Below are 8,849 nucleotides of genomic sequence, written 5' to 3'. Positions count from 1 at the left end.
TGGCGAGGGGCAAGGCTCTGCGTGCCGAGTGCTCCTTTCTCCGCCGGAGCCTGAATAATCATTTGGAGAAACAGGATCATTCACTTTCCTCCGTGCAAGGAGCCAAGCGCTGCCCTGTCAAAATAAAAGCCCCGCTGCTGCGCCGCTGATTAACTGCTTCCTAATCGCGGGCTCCGCGCCGGCCTCCCAGCGGCCTGGCGGGGACGAGCACCGCGGAGGGCGGCGCTGGCGGCGCCCGGCCCCGGGCCCGCCGCCCCCCCCCCCGCCCGCTGCTCGGGCTGGCCCCCTGCACCTCCGCAGGGGGACGGGGACACCGCGCCGGCCCGCACCGTCCCCTGCCCGCGCGGGGAGGCCCCAGCGGGGCTGCCGAAGCCAGGCCGGACCGGAGGCCAAGCCCGGCTAGTGCCCCCAGCCTCAGCTGTGCCGGAGCCCCGGGCCGCAAGAACTGCCCGCACGGAGCAGGGGCACCACGCAAGGCATGTGGACAAAATGGCCTCGCTGTTGCAAGCCGACAGCAAGAGAGACACTGCCACCCAAGCCACGCGTGTTGCAGGGCAAGGCATACAGCACAACAAAAGAAAGGGTCTCTCCAGGAGCGCGTTCCCTGTATCACATCTGGCACCAGGCGCTGCAGCTCTCTGGGCAGGACAGCTGAGCAGAAGTGGCAGAAAGGAGTGGAGCAGCACATGCAAAATCAGGGCCTCTCCACTTAAACCAACAACTGCCTGCGGAGAGCAGGCCCAGAAAGAGCCGACACTGCCAGGCACCGCAGCGGGGCTGCGAGAGGCAGCCATCAGCCGGCCCAGCCCTCCAGCAGCGCCCGACCTCCAGGTTAGCAGCCACCAGAGGAGGCCATGGCCAGGCACACACCAACTGCCACCTCCAGCTTGAGAGGCGCTCACGGAAGGAGCAGCTACGGCTGTAGCTGCGAGAGAATCCCAGTGCTCTGCTTGTGGTCGCCTGGGGATGTTCTGCTTAAAGTTACTGGTGACCCCTACCTGCCTTCCTGTGAGTGCCCATCCAAAGACACGTCTGACCATATGGGCAGAAGTGCTGTACTTGCAGCTATTCCCCACAAACACCATTACAGATGAGTGTCAGTCCTGCTGCTCTGCCTCCGCACCAGCACTGAACACACACTCACCCCAGACTGCCCGTAAGAGCATCAGCACTTCTGTTACGGAGCATCCCCCCATCGCTAAGGCTCGGCAGATCAGCCCAGGCGTGAGCCTGCTCTGATCCATGCATGCTCTTCAAACTACCCTTCTCCCTTCTACAAGCTGCGCAGTCCGTCGGGCCAGCGGGCCACATACCCTGCTCTTGAACCCTGCTACGCCGGAGGGTCTGCACCTGAGCCTCTCTGTTGTGCTTCCTGCTGCCTGTGCGCCAGGCACACAGACAAGGCTGCCCCAGTACCCGGCAATGGCTGTTTGCTACTGTCTGTGCCACCAAGTTCTCCTCCTTCAGAAACCAGCATCAAGGGCCCCGCTACAGAGCCAGCCTTACCCTCCCGTTATGTCATGAGAGCTTTTCAAGGACCTGCCTGGCGTCTTCACCCACTCTTCTAGCGAGAACGAAAATGATCCTGAAGGGCGTTTGGCCTGGGATGGTCTGAGCAAAGGAGAGTTTAACCACTCTGCCTCTCTGAACAAGTCTGCAACCAACTGCCCTTGGGGGATGCCAAGGAGGGCGCATCCTCCCCTTGGGGGATGCAGCCAACTGCAGTGGGGGTGATGCAGGTGAGACCCACAGCGAAGCAGGGCAGCAAGATGACTGTAGCGAGCTGGCTACAAACACGGGTGGGAGCTGTGTCTCCTGCAAGGCACAGTTTGCTTGAGCTGGGTGGCAGGAATACCGCCCTCCGAGCAGCGTATGGCACAGGGCTCAGGAGCTGTTGCCCAACTGGGAGCCTGCTGCTGCTGCTGCTGCTGCTACAGGCGTGATGAATGCAGCTGAGAAAGGCCACAGCTGGCTGCCTGTGCTCCCTGCAACACCCTCCCACCCCGCTTTGCGAGCAGAAGGGAGCTGTACAAATGCACACACATTAGGCTATTAAGCCAGTCCACCCGCTTCTGGATGATGCCAGCAGCATCCTAACCAGGATGTGTCACCTTCCTGTCTGCAATGCACTAACTGTTCGGGGGTGGGCTGGGAGGAGAAGAGGGCTGGAGGCAGGGACCACTTGGCAGCATCTTAAAGCATTGCAGAGCTAAAGGGGATCCAGGGACAAGCAATCAATCTCAGCTGATGGGAAGCAGCAGCCCTAATTGGAAATGAAAATACACCTTTCCCTCTTGCTCTGTGTGCATGTACAGCAGCAGCCCCGGGCAGAGAAGGACCCTTGGTTATTAACCCTGCCCTGGCTGGGAGCAGCGCAGTGAACGCGGCCCTGGGAGGCCACGCGCAGCCTGGTGGCTGTTGCACCAAGACCTCTGAGCCACTCGGGCACCTTAATGTAGACAGTTGTTACTCCTGATAGAGACACGCTCAACGTACATCTGGAAGACGCTGCAGAGAGCAGAGCTGCTCTCCGAGGACAGGACACTGCTCCTCCCGTCCGCGGGGCCCTTGGTGGGGCCTGGGGCACCCACCGCCCAAGGGCCGCACAGTGTGGACACCCGCATAGCGGTGACACCCACGCAACGGTGACACCCTCGTGATGCTGCGGAGCAGCCCAACGCGACGGTATCCCCAAGCTGCAAGGGGCAGAAATCCTTCTTGGAAGGTGTTTTCCCTGAGGCTGGGCTGGGTGCCTTCACCCGGCTATACAAATACCTCAGGAAGGCACCAGCCAGGACACGCAAAGGGCACAATTTGCCAGCACTCCCTGATTTCCACCCTGGGTCTCCCTCAGCACAAAGCCCCAAGGGAATCACCGGCTGTACAGAAGGGACCTCTGCGTGGGACAGGAACAGGCACGGGGGAGTCGAGCCTGCGCGCAGGGAGCAGCAGGCCCCAAATCACCCCTGCCTGGGGTTCAGGCGCAAATGGGATGGGGAACTGAGCAAGGGGCTCAGTGAGGCCCATGCACCAACGTCCAAGGCAGGGAACTCACCCAGCCATATCCTCACATGGCTCTGGCGGGCAGGGGCTGTGTGTGCCACGGAGGGGACACGTGGAGCCACCTGCTCTCCAGGCCCTCTGGCCACTTCTCCCGCTCCTTCATTCCTTTCCCCTCGGCCTGCCAGGCTTCCTACAACAGAGCCCCCCGCGCTGCTCCCAGACTGTACACATGAAAGCGACAGAGTGAGACGGGAAAGGTCAGCAGGAGGACCAGCCGCTGCCGGCTCTGCGCGGAGCCTCTGCCTTTAATTAACATCTGCTGGGCTGGCCGCCCTCCCTACACTTGACTCTGACTCCCCGTCTCCCCTGCCCTCCTCTATCATTACGCCCACACTCGCCGAGACAGGGAGGGGAGGAGATGGGGAAGCAGCGGCCCCGGAACCCCTCAGAGCTTCCCCACGCCAACAACAACAGGCTCAGTCCCCCACGGGCAGCTCCCTCCAGGAGCTGCCCGGCACAGCAGCGAGCCCGCAGTCGAGTGGCCCACGCTGCCTGGGACCTGCCTTCCCTGCGCTTGCACAGGGCTTTCCTGCCTTTGGGCCACAGAGATTTTTCCCTACGTAATTTTTCCCTAGTGAATCGATGCTAATGAGAAGTGCTCAACAGCTCTGGAGACAAGGGCCTGCCCCTCGTTACCAGGCCAAGGTATGTGCAGGTCATTTCCGACAATATGCCAATTCTTTTCTCCCCAAGGTAGATAGATTCCTCTAGCAGCAAAAGTTCGGCCTTCTGCCTCTTGCAGAGCACGACACCCTGTGCACACAGCACCGCAAGGGCAACAAGCAAAACTTATGCACAAGAATTCCGTCCCCCCCAACAAGTAGGGCCCAAAGAACAAGGGGCAGCTACCTGGGACCATGGGAGAAAGGAAGAGCAGCAAGTGACAGATTTTACTTTGCTGAGATACGTGTAACTCTCCACAAGGATCACAGCATGCAAGCTGCCCTGCTGCAAGTCTCCCTGCTGCAGCTGGCAATGGAAATGCCCCCCGGGACAGGCTGGCGCCGTTCCAAAGCTGCCTTGCAGGAGCACAAGGGTTAATTGTCCAGGAAGGGACTAAGCTGGACTCATCACATGATGCTGCTCAGTTGCGAGCTATAAAGCCTGGGAAGTTTTAAAGCATGATGCACTACTGCAGTTTCTATTTGACTGTGCACCCTTTTCCAAAGGGACCCTGTGAGCTGAGCTGTGCAGCTCCCTGAAGAGACAGCGCTACCCTCCACGCCACAAAGGCAGATATACTCAGCCCTCAAGTCTTTGGAGTTTTTATTTGATAGAAGGAGGAGACAGATCCAGGCCACGGAGTTCAGGTACAGATTTGAAACCTGCTCCACACCTGCACTGCTGACTGCTTGGTTCAGGTGAGCCTGTGCGAACACCTGTGTTTCGTTCTGCTGAGTAACTTGGGCAAAGAGCTTGGGATGGGCATGTGGAAAGCACTGACCAGGAGACTAAGGGTGGGATGCAAAAGATGCCAGGCTGCAGGGCCAGAACCATCTGCCTGACCCTGTTATGCTCTTGCTGATAAGGACATATGGAGTAAATGAAATCCAGCTTCCGAACAACTTGAATGCCCTGGGATTTGTTCACTCCTATCATCTCTGCAGAATGCCAGCCCCAAGCTCAATCCTTTGCAAGACCCCTGTGGGCATGGCCTTCATTACATTATGAATATGATTAATTAGGTCCAATTAACTATACTGGAGTTAATGATGTGATTCTCAGTTAGTTGGAGCTGTCTCTCTGTGATGTGTTCCCCTCGTGGCTCACTCCAAGCCCAGACCATCCCCAGCAGAGCTCCTGGAGACGGAAGAGTCCTGATGACTTGGGATGAAGGGGTTGTGAAATGCCTGTTTCAATAACAACCTTCTGCACTTTGCCAACTCATGCATCTGAGCACAGAGACGCAGGAAAGAGATCGCCTGACCCCGTGGCCACGGCAGGTCTGGCACAAACAGCCAGCCAGGCCCTTGGTTTGCAGCAAAGGCATTTGCTATAAGACTCAGCGTGAGGAGTCCGTGGCAGCTCAAGTGCCAAATCCGCAGACCTGGCCCGGGCGGATTCGGACTTGCTCCATGTTTCCCAGAAAAATGTCCAGCGAGAAGATAGAAGAGGCTTCCTCACTGCTCTGGAGGCAGTCTCCGGCCTCAGAGCATGCTGCCAGCTCTCCCCGAGATGCCACCCTTGGCTCTCCCTGCCAGCCTGTCTCTGTACGAAGTCCTGGCAACCAGAGCGCCCTGTTGCCTCCCCTCAGCCCCTGGACAGGCTGGCAACCTGCAGTCCCACAGCTTCCTGCAACGCCTCCCTCCCGTCAGGCTGCGCTGGGAGCTTTACATCACGCTTCTCTTTTCATGGCACCACAAGCTGCTGCTCAGGGAAAGGGGAAAAAAGTCAACGGAGACGAGGCCGCGGGCCTGCCCAGCGCCGTGACCTCCAGGCCAGCCAGGGAAGGATGGCTCCCTCATTACACGCTCATCAGAGCTGGAGCGGGGAAGCAGCTGCGAGGAGCCTCTGCCACCTCCGCAGCTGCCTCGGGAACACATGCCCTTGGCCAGATGGAGAACCCCAGCCTGTCTCCTACGGGCTCATTTCTTCACCATCACATCAACAGGCCAAGGCCACGTAGCCACTACGGCCAAAAGGATCCGTGCACCTGAAAGACACCTGAAGTCCACCACCTAGTCAGAATGAGGCAGAGAAGTTCTTGTCTCCTGCTCAGCACCCCCATATCACCAGAGTGGGGCCCTGTTTGGGCTGACCTGGCAGGTCCCAGACCCGCCTCCATTCGCTGAAGGACTTTCAGATGCTGCAGTTCTACAGGCAAAACGTAGCTTGTGCGGGACTAGTAGAGGCTATTTTCATCAAGCTAAGCAGTCCTCCTCCCAAAAGCAAATGCACTGCTGCAGTCGCAGCACAGCTGACACACCGCCTTCCTAGAAAGGCTTAGGCTCCCAACACTGTTCCTGTGTTCCAGGAATGCAAAGACACTGAGGCTCAGGATCCCGCTTGTCTTGCTATCACTGCAATATCAGACGTGCTCTCAATGCCTGTGCTCTTCCAGGCACGACACTGTTCCACAAACCTCCTTCTCTTCATGCTACTGCCATTGAATGGCCATGCCAGCACAGTCCTCCCGTTATCTCAGGTGCTCACCCCAACCCAAGAGAAGCTTTTTCAGCTCCACTGTGTTGCCCCCAAATGCCTGCTGTTGCTGTGATTCCCACAGGAAATGAGCTTAACTCCTGCTAGGACGGCCTGGCCTTGGGCGGCCTCTGCAACACGGTTTAGCTGCAAAAAACTCAATACATGCAGCAACAGAGGCCTGCGCCAAGTGCTAAGAAGCAGGTAGTTTGGAAGTTGAACTATCGGCTGCCCTGTGCCATCCTGCCAGCAGATGAGTCAGGACAAGTAGAAACTGGTTCCTGAGCCGTCCGGGCCCAGGGCTGGGCTGCAAATGGATTGCAAATGGCCCTGCAGAGACATTTGCTCTGCAGCAGAGCAGACCTTAGCCAAGCCTGTGGGGAGCAAAGGGTTAAACCATTTAGCAAGGCCACCAGTGTGATAAATGCAGCAATCAGCAGAGACAGCACCTCCCACTGCCACCCAGGGCTTGGGCTGGCTGGGAAGCTGGGAAGGTGGCAGGGAAAGGGGTGGGTGGGGAGGACTCTTATCCTGATATGGCTCCTTCCTTCCAAGTGAGGGTTTGGAAAAACTGAGCAGGCAGGGTTGGCTCTGAAATCACAGCGCCTCAGTGACACAAAGCCAGGCAGATCCCCCTCCGAAAGGAAGGGGAGGCGGCATTGGGCGGACTGGGGGGCGCATCTGGCCCCACCTCGCCTGGACACCCCCAATTCAGCGGGGGCTACCGGGCGCAAGGGGAGCCCGGTGGGGAGCAGACAGACAGAGGGACCCCAAGGGGAGCGCGGGAGGAATGCAGCTCTCCCCCCGCTGCTCCGCTCAGCTCGGAGATTTCCGTGTGACATTCCTGGGCGGCTGCGCAGGCACAAGCAGGCCCCGCGCGGGCTGCAGGGGATTTCGGGTCTGTGCAAACAGGCAGGCGGCTCTGGGTGCGGGCTGGCTGCCTGCGGCCGCATTCCTGAGCGCCCCTGCGTGGCAGCGTCTCCTCGAGGCGGCAGCCCTGCCGACCGCAAGTGCCCCGCGCCCGCAGCGCCCCGCGCAGCGCGGCGGGCACGGACAGACCCCACGCGTCGGGCGTGCTCACACCCCCAGCGCCCGCACGAGGAAGCGCCGCGCCGCGGGGCCCTGCGCGTGCGCCCGATAGGCAGCGGGTTCTGCATATAGGGGACGGGAGACAGAGCGCCCGAGCACATGTGCCTTCTGCACACACATGGAGGTACCTGCACCCTAGACAGAAGGTGCAGTACGCAGCACAAGGGTGTCACCCTCTCCCCAAAACTACGCAGAGCACCAGGTGTCTATTGCACGTTGCTCTTACCGGGGAACGACAAAATGCTCTACGTGCAATAACGGGTTTTGCTATCCTGGCTACTATGGCCTTCCAGTGGGGCAGAGCTAGAAGTGGGATAATCACTCCCTTTGATATTTTTTCTTTCTCCTGTTACCCCCAGTCTCTTCTTCCTCAGAGGAATCCTAGAAGCTTGGTCACTGCAAACACTTGAGTCTTTATGTCAGCAAGTTCCAGGGCCAGGATCTGGGCAGTTCCGTGTGAGGTCACAAGCCTGACACAAATTCAGTTTTGTTCAATATCTCTATTAGTAGTTAGGGTCACTCAAAATTACTGCTCAGTAAATGGGGTCATAACAGACAAAGTTAGCAAGTTGCTGCTTCGCGCCATCTGCCAGCATGACAAGAACTTGTGTTGCTGATTGCCTGGACTAGCCATGCTCCCGCACAGACACTCAGCCTCTGTTCCCAAGACAGTCATGTGCACCTTAGTGGGAGCCACACTTCAACCACACTAATTTCCAGGTGTGGGAAAACATCTCCCCCAACACCTCCTGAGCAGATCTGACAACCAAGCAGGCACTTGTGCAGAGAGGCAGACGCAGCCAGACTCAACAGTTACAAGCTGCCAGAGAGGTCCAGCACTGCTGCATGTGCTAGGAAGCGGCACAATCTGAGCAACGCCGTAAGCTCTACTTGTGTGTTCAAGCTCTGCTCCTAGTTCTGCTCCTTCGGCTTTCACTCAGCCCTTGTCTCTCCATGCCCCAGTATCCCAAAAGGTCTCAGGTCCTGGGTCCACCTCATCTCTGCCCAACTACTCAGCACTCCCCTTCCTGTTCATCTTCCTCCGTGCTCCAGATTTCTCATTTTCCTCCCAAAGTCTTCAAGACAAGTGCCCTTTGCAGGTGCCCCTACAGACACCGGTGCACAAAAAAACCCAGACTGCCTTTTCCAAAGCCCATGGCAAGGTAAGCGAAGTGCTAGAGGAGGTAGTGTCTCCATGCTGTTTAGCACGCCTCCCTCTCCCCAGCACTGCCAGAGAAGAGCTTGCAGAGCCAGTCACTCCTAAGGAAGTTTTTTTTTTCCCTCTATTTTGTTTTGATGGGGGCAGGAGAAGGACCTGCCGTAGTCCAGAGGCAGGAATGGAGACAACAACAGCGACGGGTTCAACTCCTTGCACCAAGTCCCTCAGGGACGGGTGCCCAGCTCCCCGAACAGGAACAGATTGCTGGAGGAGAGCATGGGATGGGGAGAGGCCTCACAACCGCTCTCCAACGCCCAGGCTTCCCGTCCGAACGCTGCCGCAGAGCGGGCGCCCGGCGGCCCTTGCAGCGCCGCCCGGGCCGCCGCGGGGCTGCCGC

The sequence above is a fragment of the Nothoprocta perdicaria genome, unplaced genomic scaffold, assembly GCF_003342845.1.
Source record: "Nothoprocta perdicaria isolate Ctin4 unplaced genomic scaffold, notPer1 scaffold_252, whole genome shotgun sequence".
NCBI classification, from domain to species: Eukaryota; Metazoa; Chordata; class Aves; order Tinamiformes; family Tinamidae; genus Nothoprocta; species Nothoprocta perdicaria.
This window is presented reverse-complemented; position numbering follows the sequence as displayed.